Source organism: Lepisma saccharinum, chromosome 1 (assembly GCF_977018435.1).
Source record: "Lepisma saccharinum chromosome 1, izLepSacc3.1, whole genome shotgun sequence".
In the NCBI taxonomy this organism is placed as follows: domain Eukaryota; kingdom Metazoa; phylum Arthropoda; class Insecta; order Zygentoma; family Lepismatidae; genus Lepisma; species Lepisma saccharinum.
The window spans coordinates 55,294,241-55,307,385 of record NC_139229.1 but is presented as its reverse complement, the minus strand read 5'-3'; the positions used below and the strand labels follow the sequence as shown (position 1 = coordinate 55,307,385).

General features: G+C 39.7%; 1 protein-coding gene across 4 annotated transcripts in view; it reads right to left on the bottom strand.

Moving 5' to 3' along the window:
* The window catches only part of LOC145995342 (membralin), a 264,860-nt gene extending 261,499 nt beyond the window's left edge, over positions 1-3,361 (bottom strand). For 2 of the 4 annotated variants that reach the window (XM_083131956.1, XM_083131967.1), the window contains exon 1: positions 3,284-3,361. The gene's annotated coding sequence lies outside the window, so the exon portion shown is untranslated. The other 2 variants (XM_083131960.1, XM_083131964.1) reach the window with 2 other exon arrangements.
* Positions 3,362-13,145: the final 9,784 nt, after the last annotated feature.

Below are 13,145 nucleotides of genomic sequence, written 5' to 3'. Positions count from 1 at the left end.
AGCCATTTTACAATACCAGACACTTCCCCAATTTCATTCATAATTCGCATACTCAATAATGTATGGCTCCTAATCACGAATCTGCAGTTAAAATTTGGGGCTCACATGTTGAACTTGCAAAAATAAGAGGTTCCGTGATAGCAACCAACACCCTCGATTTCTCAAGAAAAGCAATGTTTATCGGAAGATTTTGGGTTTCGAATACCTAGAAAACGAAATACATATTCCTTTTTTTACTATGACCCCAAATTTTAAGTATGTTAGCCTAACCTAACCATGCATGGTTCGTGGGGCTACCCGTGCATTTTCGTAGCATGTAGTACTTATGAACGTCATCAGGACTCCATAATTAGTGTTTATTCGAATTGTTAATGAAATTATGGCATTTTAAAAGGATGTTTTCAAAGCAAAACTTTACAACTTCTTCACGTTATTTTACAATTTCTACATGCGAGCACCAAATTTTAACTGCAGATTCGTGATTAGGGAGCCCTACATTATTGAGTATGTGAAATATGAACGAAATTGGGGAAGTGTCCGGTATTGTAAAATCATACCAAAATTTTGTGTGATTATATGTGAGGTGATATAGGTACAAGTGTATATTTTGAGTTTAAAATACGAAATGCCACTAATTAATGAAAACAAGTTTCCTGCCTTAGAATATGATTTGCTATATTTTACTTTGCCTTTATGCCACTTTTGGCTAATTTGCGAAGATGGGGATGAGTGATGAAATTGATGAATGGACACTCACAAACATCCATGCCCAGGCCAGGATTCGAACCCGGGACCCCTGGCATCGTAGCGCAATGTTCTAACCACTCCGCCATGGGGGCCAGCCAGCTCCTGCTTTAGAGTTTCATCACTAGTGAGACCCATCCAAGATTAAATTCTTACAGAAGAGACATTTTTAGTCTACACACACACACCTGCTGGACTATTAAAAAGTACCAGACTTCGCTCTAGAATTATAGGTAAATATGCGATATCGCCCGAATGGATTTCTTCAAATTTACAGGAGAAACTACTTACTGAAATCAGTTTCTGTAGCATTGTCGAAGTTCTTAGAGGTATTTTCTTTCGCGGAAACTGAAAACTTCACCATAGAAGGTAAAAATTTACTATCCTTCGGACACCTCTAATTTTTTCGTTTCGTCAAATTTTGACATTCGTACTTACGTATCTGCTTCGCGGAACATTTCTGAAGATGTATCAACGTTGTTTTGATGAAATTAATTGCAATTTTTCACATTACCAGTACGTCTTTCTGGTAGACCTTTTCACTTGCCTGAGACACAATATGGCGAGTACACCTTCCAATTTCTAGATCCCGATACTAACATGACACCAAATTTTAACTATGTTTCCTAACCTAACAGAACTAACCTAACCACGTGCCAATGGTTCGTGGGGCTAGCGCCAATGGTTCGCAATTATTTTCAATTTCTAGATCCTGATACTAACACGACACCAAATTTTAACTATGTTTCCTAACCTAACAGAACTAACCTATCTACGTGCCAATGGTTCGTGGGGCTAGGGCCAATGGTTTCCTTTCTTCACGACCCAGTGTTCAATTAGAAAATCCACTGGATCCTCCTCAAATGGTACAAACTTCACCACGCATCCAGGACATGTCATCCTTCTAACTCTCCTTGCAAACGTAGACAGTTCGAAACACTGGATCCCAATGAACATGAACAAAACACAATCACGACGCATCATGATACAGTCACGACACGTGGTGGTGTACGAAGGTGTACACGCCAAACACTATTCTCCGTCGAAGAGTTAATTTTCAACGAACAGCATGAATTTCAGCTATGAAATATTCCCACATCACACAAAACACCTTCCCGATGTTCGACAATGCTACAGGAACTTATTACAGTAAGTAGTTTCTTCTGTAAAAATAAATAAATGTGTCCGAAGGATAGTAAACAAGTACCTCGCATAATTACCGAATTATAAACAGCAATGGTTTATAATGGAAAGTTTGGTCCTGAATGGCTATTATACAACAGGATAAAATAAATAATTTTGTTGATGAGAAATAATATGGCAAGATTTTACAATACCGGATAATTCACCGATTTTGTTCATATTTTGCATACTCAACAATTTAGGACTCGTAATCACTTGGAGGTCACATGTGGAATTTTCAAAAAAAGGGGGGGGCGTGATCGCAACCAACAATGCACGATTGCTCATTATTTGCCGTAAATTTGTTGCTCAAGTGCTACGAAACTGACATTTCTTTATGGTGCCCCACAAACCATTCAGGCATAGCCCCAAAAACCATTCACATATAGCCCGACAAACCATTCACGGTAAGGTTAGGCAAATATAGTTAAAATTTGGGGTCGTAGTAATATCAGGAATGTATATTTCGTTTTTTAAGTATTGGAAACAGAAAATCTTCCAGTAAATAATGAGCAATCGTGCATTGTCAGTTGCGATCATGGACCCCCTTCTTTTCGAAATTCTACACGTGACCGCCAAATATTAACTGCAGATTCGGGATTAGGAGTCCTAAATTATTGAATATGCGAAATATGAACGAAATCGGCGAATTATTCGGTATTGTAAAATTGCTCCGATAATATATTTTTTTCTGTTGCTGGCCATACCGACTCTACACATAACAGACTGTGATCATTCGTGGGAAATGTCTGTTAAAAATAGAAACAATTTTCCTCCCATTCAAACTACAAAAATTGAGAATGCAGGAGAAAATCGAGAGAAAGTTACGGGAATTGTTTTTGTATGCGGATAAAACAAGCATGTGGCAATATTGCTGTATGCGTAAAACAAGATTTGCATGGTAAAGGCCAAGTAGGATATAACTTTACTTCTTCATCGAAATATTGCAAATACTACTCACTGATTACACCTAACATTTATTAGGTCATGTCCCACTAACACCGAAGGTTTTTTCATCCTGAACATCAATCGATACTTTAGTTCTCCATGAACTATATCTGACAAGAATCGACTACTGTCCAGTATTTTCTTATAAGTTATTTCAAAATGCACAAGTAACTTTATGAACTCTTGTCTCAACTTTTACCAAGTCATTTTTGCTTGCATAAAATGAAAATTCTTACTTCTGACGAACATCCAGGAAAGTTAACACACTGTTCCATCACTAAAGTATGTTACCGACAGCGTTTCAGGTACGGACATATTAGAAACAAAATGTGATTTTATTTTCAGTAAATGATTGATGGATTTTTCGTAACATATACTACAACTTAAAACATTTCGCTTCATATATTACCTGCACTATGTTCTGCATGCATATTTCCCGTCATTCTTTGCAAAAGAAGCGATTATCATCCTTCGTTTGTCCGTAAACAAATGAAACTTTAAATTTTGAAAATTATTTCGTTAACTATTTTCGGAAAGTTAAATCCAACATCGCCGTCTTCGAAGGAAGTAGTCGAAGTGGGGGAAATGCGGATCCCCCTCTTTGCGATTATCATTTTATTAAAATTTCGGTAACTACCAAACGTCTCTAATTCCCTTATTTTCGTATTTTTCACATTGATACTTACATATTCTGCATTCGTAAGGATTCTTCTATTTCGCGTTTCGTTTTTTGCAGGCAAATAATCTCAATTTTCGAAATATGGAGTATTTTTATTTTCTTCGCTTTTGCTTGCGTTACACGCGATATGGCGGAGAAATCTTGACTAGCGTAGTCCATGATCAGTGGTTATGCAGTGTTGCGACCTTCTTCATAGCAAAATATCTAGGTACTAGTATGGAGAATACGTAAGTATGAATGTGGAAAATACGAAAATAAGGGAATTAGAGACGTTTGGTGGTTACTGAAATTTTAATGATATGGATAACAACATAGGCCTTTAGCCTAAAAATAAACTTCAGTCTGCTGACGTCAGAACGCAAGGTAGCAAGAGTGTTGTGCGATAAGTGATTGAAATAAAACAAAGCAACTGAAACCATTGGCGCGTGGATAGGTTAGTAGGGCCACGCAAAGGTTTCAATAGTGAAAAAGAAAGCCCCACGAACCATTGGCGCTAGCCCCACGAACCATTGGCGCGTGGATAGGTTAGTAGGGCCACGCAAAGGTTTCAACAGTGAAAAAGATAGCCCCACGAACCATTGGCGCGTGGATAGGTTAGTAGGGCCACGCAAAGGTTTCAATAGTTAAAAATATAGCCCCACGAACCATTGGCGCGTGGATAGGTTAGTAGGGCCACGCAAAGGTTTCAATAGTTAAAAATATAGCCCCACGAACCATTGGCGCTAGCCCCACGAACCATTGGCGCTAGCCCCACAAACCACTGGCGCGTGGATAGGTTAGTAGGGCCACGCAAAGGTTTCAATAGTGAAAAAGATAGCCCCACGAACCATTGGCGCGTGGATAGGTTAGTAGGGCCACGCAAAGGTTTCAATAGTTAAAAATATAGCCCCACGAACCATTGGCGCTAGCCCCACAAACCACTGGCGCGTGGATAGGTTAGTAGGGCCACGCAAAGGTTTCAATAGTGAAAAAGATAGCCCCACGAACCATTGGCGCTAGCCCCACAAACCATTGGCGCTAGCCCCACGAACCATTGGCGCGTGGATAGGTTAGTAGGGCCACGCAAAGGTTTCAATAGTTAAAAATTGGTTTCGAAAAAAATATTCGTAGCCCCACACACCATTCTCGGATAGCCCCACGAACCATTGGCGCTAGCCCCACGAACGATTCACGGATAGCCCCACGAACCATTCACGGATAGCCCCACGAACAGGCACGTATCCAGAGGGGGGGCTTAGGGGGCTCGAGCCCCCCCCGAAAGTTTTAGGTTTACACTAGATAAAATGAGATTTTTTTGTTTCTTGTGGTGTGAAATAAAATAATGTGACAATAATTTAAGGAAAGAAATAATTATCGAGGCAAGGCCGAGAATGTTCCGTAACCCTGTTATTGATAATAGCATTATCCAAGATGGGGCACAGGGGGCTCGACCCTCTCCCCAGGAAATTTTTCACTTTACGTTAGATAAAATTAGGTTTTTGGCTTCTTAAATAATGTGAAAATAATGTAAGGAGAGAGATAATTATCGAGGCAAGACGGAGCATGTTTTATACCCCTGTTATTATTAATAGTAATAGCACGTAGCCAAGGTGGGGATGAGGGACTCGAGCCCCCCCCCCCCTCAGGAAATTTTTAAATTTACACTAGATAAAATTAGATTTTTGACGTCTTGAATAATGTGAAGATAATAATTTTATTAATCTGAGAGAAATAATTATCGAGACAAGACGGAGAGTGTTCTATAACCATATTACTGTCAATAGCACGTATCCAAGATGGGAATCAGGAGGCTTGAGCCCCCTTCAGGATTTTTTTTCTGTATACACTAGATAAAATTAGGATTTTGGCTTCTTGAATAATGTCATGATAATTTGGGAGAAATAATTATCGAGACAAGATAGAGAATGTTCTATAACCCTGTTATTGTTAATAGCACTTATCCAAGGTGGGGTTGATGTGGCTCGAGCCCCCCCCCCCCCCAGGAGTTTTTTATTTTACACTAGATAAAATTAGGTTTCTGGCTTTTTGAATAATGTGACGATGATTTAAGGAGATAGACAAGTATCGTCGAGGCAAGACGGAGAATGTTCTATAACCCTGTTGTTGGTAATATTGCACGTACACTTTTCTTGCGCTTTCGGTGTTGTCTCAGCGCATTTGAGGACTATGTAGAGACTTGTCAGCATTTGGAAGCTGCACAACAAAGGTAGAGCCACACGTAGGGCGATTCGTTGTAATTTCGAATCTCTGGAAGGCGGGAGAGGGTACGTTCTTGAATGAGAGAAGGAGTCAATTACTGGCGATATTAACGAATCGTTTTATCTGCGGAACGTTCTACAATATAATGAGGATATAAATATGCCGATTCAATTTTTCGATTGATCTGTACAAAGAATCGGTTAATGAGATTTCAAAGGTAAGTGTGACAATTCATACAGTCGATTGGTGATCAGATCAGTCAGCGTCCTCTGGTTGCTTTATAAGATATAGTGATTCGAAAATGAAGACATTGACGACAGCAGAACTTCCGGGGCCTCAGAGTAGTGCTAGCTCGGTTCGAGGGCCGAAGAGATCAAGGCCTCTCTCTCTTTCTCTTCTCTCTCTCTCTCTCTAAAGTGAATATTTCATCAGTACCGGATATTAAAACAGAAATAAACTGCATAGATCAACTGAAAATCAAAGTTTTGAGTGATGATTTAGTTTTGCCAGAACTAAATTTCGTATATGCAGTCCGAGAATTTCATGATATAAAAAAATACTTTTGTTTAAGCCTACTGGGTTCGAAACACATTCAAACACTTAACTACCATAAAGAGACAGCCGAAAATTTTATGAATGTCGAGAAGAGAAAGCAAGAAGATGTTGCATATGTAGACATTTTAGGCGGAAATTGCAGGCTCTACCAGGACCCAAATCAGGGCTCTACCAACTGAGCCACCTAGTCATCCTTGACTTCAACCAATTTTTCGTTAAAATATCTACATAGTACATGTGCTGTATATATCAAATCGTAAGGTGTTGCCTGTATAGTGAATAAGCACAGAAAATATAGGAGAGAGAAGAAAACTGAGGGGCATTATCACCGGTTGAGGATAATTTTTTTCTGTGGTCAACAAGAGCTACTACTTCAAGGTGACAATGACAGTGGCCTAATAAGGTAGATTTGACACCATGTCGCCTGAAGATTAGGTTTGTGCGGCCTTTTGTGTCGATACGGTGTGAATCGTTGCTGTTGATTGGCCCATTCCAATCGACATGTATCGCGTGTCCCTTCGGTCTGAAACCTTCCTAAGTCTTGAAAATCCAAGTCACAAGGATGGAAAATTAGGGCCTTGTTAAGGTTAGGTGTGAAGGCAGACAGACGACAGCACCCTAATGGATCATATCCAAACCTGCAGGAAGAACGCATCTTACTTCAATCTCCAATACGATGATAAAAACTTCTGGTGAGTTCATTTTAAAAAATGTATCCGAGATAAAGAGAGGCGTGCCCAGGATTTTCGGAAGGGAGAGGGGTTAAGCATACTATTTTTGGTAGTCAGTCCTGATTTTGCCATTTTTTCCCTGTCTTTGACGTTCCTCTTTTTTTTCTTTTTTTTTAAAAAAAAGGAATACTGGGTCAAATGGGGTTATTACCTCACCAACCCTCCCTTGGGCACGTCACTGGAGATAAATGAGTAAGCATTTGATCATACTGGGAGACGAAACATTAGATGTGTTGGGAACGGAAGGGTTTTCATTCTGCATTAATTGTTTCGTGATCCACCTGTATTCGAAAAGACTTCCTTTGTTTCGTGCCGATATATAACAAGACAGCGGAAGCTGTGACAGGCATTTTTGAACACTTGTGAGTGCTAAGGCCTGAATCTGAACAATTTGGTGGGTTTCGGCTTTTATAAGAGCTGAAAAAATGGGAGGACAAGACACGTTAGTGGTGTTCAGGCTCGAATCAGAGAGAAATATTCGAGAACTGTCTGCGTCCAGTTTGCAGCCCACAATTTGAATCTCGCGTTGTCGAGTGGATTGTCCATCCCGTGCATGTGTAACAGCTTCGCAAAAACACTCAAAGATACCATAGATGTTTTTATCCTGATGAGAAGAAATGGACAAACACACATACTGAGATGGTTCCGGCACACATTATTAATGCATGGAAACAGAGGAGTCGAGTGGTAAAAAATGTTCCGATTTCACGTTCTGATTAAAATGATAGCCTTACAGTGGCAACGATTTAAGAGATAGTTGTTCCCCATTTTTTATGTTTTTGCCTCAACATTATGACCTCTTAATGTTAAGCCTTGGCTACCAAGAGAAAGTAAACTTTCCTTGCAACGCCCTCCGCACCCCCCCCCCCCCCGTTTTGGAACCCAATTGCCACCACTGGTCTTAAACATACAATTGTGAGGTTCTTACTATACCCCTTAAAAAAATGGTGTTGAGCCCCCCCCCGAAAGGAATTCCTGGATACGTGCCTGCCCACGAACCATTCATAAATAGCCCCACAAACCATTCACGGATAGCCCCACGAACCATTCATGGATAGCCCCACGAACCATTCACAGATAGCCCCACGAACCATTCACGGATAGCCCCACGAACCATACATAAATAGCCCACGAACCATTCATAAATAGCCTTAGAGATACTGGGCGAAAGGGGGGGGGGGTTTGTCATCCCATCAACCTCACATTGAGCACGCCACTGATCCTGTGCACGTCATGTTGTCGCAAGTTCGTAATCAGAAATGATGAACAGTAACTCACGTTTATTTACGTTCTAGAACTGTTACACAGTTACAAAACCGCGCATTTGGAAACACTGACCGGTTGTTACGTCATGAAACGCTCGCAAATATTTGGTTCACGTAGTAGACGGACATCAAGGGAACAGCTTTCATGCATCGGAGCGACATTAATGTCGAAAATTACATGATTTATCGGCAAAAAAAATTTCAACGAGTTGAAAGCAAACTTCCAAGACCTTCCTAAAGTATAAATAAACCCATTTCGGTAACTACTTTCTCCTGTAAATTGAAGAAATACGTTTTGGGGATACGAAAATTTTACCATTATTTTCTCCATAAAGTATCTCCCCTGATATTGTATTCATTGGTTGATCCACACAATAATTAGCGGCTTCCGTTCTGTACGGTGCAAAGTGCTATGTAACCAGAGGTCTCAGGATTCGAACCCCTGGTAAAAGCTGAAAGCAGGTATAAATCATTGTATTTGTCCCATCATTTATCATAGAGGAGTTAGGGAGTAGAGGATTATCCCACATTTAAACCTCGCTGCGCTTTGAAATTGCATTTCCATCGGTGGCCAGTAGATGGCGCGGCCGTCTTCTTTTGCTGTTTCCAGCACAAATTGGGGGGAGAGCTCTTTCGGTGACAGTCACGTGGGTTTCAAACGTCCTTATTGGTCAGATCTCTTGTATGCCATCAAGGCTGTTACCAATGGCAAGGGCTTCCTTTTTCGCTGGTTCCCTTCCAAGCACCGCTGTTAGGGGTGGGGTGAAGAGATGGGATGGGTGATGCGTTTCCGCCACCGCAAAGTTCTTCGGAATCTTTTACTCGAAAGTAAGGTTGCCTTTCCTATGCAATTAACAGATTCTTTGAGTGTTTATTTGAAGTCGGAATTGGGAATGTAAAATGTAGGCATTTTCAACTGGCGCCTGAATTTTCAAATTCAGTTCTCAAAAAACTTTTTTTAAAAAATATTTCAACTTCGCTTGTGGAAATTTTCATTACCACTTTTGAAATAACGAGTACAGTGTGTGGGCCTCCCCGATGGCTCAGTGGTAGCGTCGTCGCCTTGTAATCAAGGGGTTCCGGGTTCGATACTCGGTGGAGCTACAAGTGGTTCGGATCCCACTTTAAACTGTAGGTCTAGTCCCGATTGGCCTGAGCAAAAAGAAAAAAATAATAGCTCATAACTGAAGTACAAACGGGGGGCGGCGAATTCCATGCACCGGCGCAACAATCATTTCTTGACTGCAACAATCTTTACTCGGCCTTGCCGCACAAGAAATGAAAATGAACTGAATAGCGTGAAATTCAAATAATTTTTGTTTCACTTTGCTCGAAATAAAATCGTTTCTTTAAGATAGGGTGACCATTCGTCTCGTTTTGACCGGGAGAGTCCCGTTTCATAGGCGTGTCCCAGTTGTCCCGTCGATATTATACAAGAAACACTATTTGTCCCGTTTTTTAAAAGTCTAGGAATTAGCTTGAAAACCAAGTCTAAATTTGAGAGATTCTTAAAAAGAATGACTTTCTGTGTCTTGGCGGAAATTCAAATGTCAAATCCCGCGTTTTGTGTTAGATATTAATATGTGATGCAACTTTTTCGGGGAGCTTTATTAACGGTTAGTAAAGAATAAAGTTGTTCTCAAGAAGATTGGTCCTTCTGCAAAATACTTCTGGCATAGTAGTCATACCGAGATTATAAAAATTAATAGCTCTTGACAACGAGAGATCATATTTTACATAGATATTGTTCATGATGTATCGTTTATGTGATCCATACTATAATAAATAATAAAAAAGGTAAAGTGCTCCCCTGTGCTTTGCACCACGCCATGAAGGCGTATCTCGGCCGAAGCTTGGAGTGATGTGATCAGCACCACGCCCCTGGCCGCATTTACCTCCCAGAGTTTCCTCCAGGTATCCACTTTATACAACACTGGGCGAGCGCCGGAGCCGCATAAACAGGTGGAAAAAGTCCCGGTTCTCTCAGCCGGGGATCGAACCCGGGCCTCTCGCATGGTAGTCAGACGCAATACCGACTTTTTTATATATAAAATAAAGAAATTCCCCTATTCGGTGGTATCCCCCGTCATTCACACACATTTTCTCAACATTCGTACATATCAGTTTTTCTCTATATTCTCGGTTTTCTAAATTTACGGACAACACAAACATCCAAGTCCTAGCCGGGATTCGAACCCGGGACCACTATGCTAACCACTCCTCCACGGAGGCCGACCACCGACTGAGCTACAGCGGTTACTATAAATAATAATAATAATACGTTAATGACAATAATTTTATAGCTAATTAGGCCTAACCAATTTTTCAGGAGGGAGTAAAGTGACCTTTGGGTCAAAATATTATGGTCACCCTACTTTAAGAGCAACATCAAATCGTACTTGACCATGTTTTTATGTTTAAATTTTTGCAGCTTTTAAAAATTAAGATATACTATTGATGAAATCCTACGAGCAATATTTGTATTTTCCTCAACCACTACAAATTTTTAATTCACCATGCTCCAAAAAACTTGTAAAATTATTGCTTTTTTTTTTTTTTTTTTTTTTTTTTTGAAGAGTGACAATTGTCAATTCAACCTGTATGTGGAGTGAGTTGACGATATGTTCGGGGTCAGTTGACAATACTTGTAATTCTACCTTTGAAATGGTTTGGCATATTTTATTTCAAACAATATACTGCCTTAAAATTACAGATTACAAAAATGTGATTTAATGAACAGCATAATATGTAACATAAATGTTCCAAACCAAGGTGCGGAATCCCGGGGGGACGGGGGAATTCCTCCCACCAACGATCTTGTCTTGAAATTCCCCCCTCCCCCCACAAAAATTCTTCCAAGGGGGGGAAGAGTTTTTGTTTTAACAACAAATATAAACAATTAGTTTGAGATTCGAATATACATGACTGGAATAATATCGAGAACATACAAAAAGAACGGACAACAAAGAGCCTCACCTCTAAGGACACTAAACCCAGCAATCCCCAGAACACAGAAATTGGACCGACTTGTTACTTCTTCTCCATTTCTCATCGTCTTTCGTTAGCAACCACGAAGTACATAGATATATTAATAAAACACGTAATAGCATTTATATGTGAATTTTATACATGAAACTATATCATCTTAATATATCTTATTTTTTATCCCTCCTCCCTTATGCACATCATTGTTCATCTATTTGCAATTATACATTTTGATTGAAAGACAGTCGATATAATATATTGTATATATTATAAAATAATTTGAGACATTTAATGACATTATATATATAAATATGGGTCGGGTCATTCATTCCATGTCAAATCAGGCAGGAGTTGACCCTCATAGTCACGATGTTGATGATATTTCGGACACAGCTTTGCTTTGCTCCAAAACCTGTGAAAGGATTTTGCTGAAATATAATTATTACGAATTATATGAGGGTTGTTCAAAATGTCAGTTTTGAGCATCATGCTCTTTTCAATTAAGTATATCTCGGGAACGAACGAAGATACAGAAGCGTTCTTGAGCTCGTTGTAAAGGGGAAAAACGGTTGCATATTATGAGATGATAAAATGTTGAAACTTTGTAAAATTTGAACACACTGTTCAAATGTTCAAATTTCAAGTTTGAACAGCTCAAAACATCCCCTCATCGATTTTTCTCATTTTTGAATATTTTTAACTACCATCCTTCCTCTTCATACTAATAAAGTTTTATGAAGGTTTTTTTTTTATATAAGAGAGAAAAATGAATTTGAAATTTGTCCTGCATCAGCAATGAACTGAGCTATAATGAGACTTTTCATTTGTGTCGCGCTAGAGGATATACATACGTACTGTTCAGGGACAGATGATATTCCTCTTGATAATAGCCTTTATTTTGTGCTGTTATTGATAATTTATACGTTACTGTTTTCATATTTTTAGCCGCGTTCATGGGGACGAGATGTGGGAGTGTTGTGAAAACTTCTGTGTTAGCCAAAAAAAAAAAAATTAAGTTGAAAACGACGAATGTTGGGAATGATTCCGTAAAAGATGGATTTTGGTCAGTTGTTAGACCTCTACTAGAAGAAAAAAATCTCAAAAGTTCACGTCCTTCTCCCCTGTGCTTCCCCTCAAGCATCGGATTCACAGACTCTTAGTTACTGGCTTATATCTAAGCAGTTATTTTTCTATTAAACTTTTGATCCTCATTAGATAGACTGAAGAATAGGTAATGTTTCGTTGTTCAATAATGCGTAACGATCTGTAGGATTTTATGTTTTGGTAATGAATGATGCCCCTATAAGATTGGATCACATATAAAGACGAATTCAAAGGAATTATTTTCCGGAGAGGGGCATCGTAACGATCTATAGAATCTTTTAAATGTAACGTACAACGAACTCTAAAATCCCAGACATTTAGCCATCACTTTCCAAATCAGGAAATTGCTAGAACCATCTAAGGAATGTCTTGTTAGACATTGCCGAGCTTCCTTGATCGCCGTCGTTGCAAACAGGTGTAAACGATCGCAATCAAGGAAGAGTCTACAGATAACTGAGTCGGCATTACTTAGTAAATTCGATTGGAATAAATGTCTGGAAGGAGAGAGGTCAGTGGTCAGTTCTAAGTCAGTCAATCGAGGAGCGAGTACGAGGATTACGAAGAGAGATAAGAGGACGCCTTGGGGGGACCGTGTCGAGACGAGTCGCAAGTCAGACTCTTTGTATAGTCTCGAGCGTAACCTCTCATCGCATATCTTCAGTAGTGCAGAGACAAGTATACCCTTTCCAATAAGCCATGTTGATCCAGTCTTTGGGGGTTTAAAACTCAAGTGGTAGGGTTACCAGACGTCCG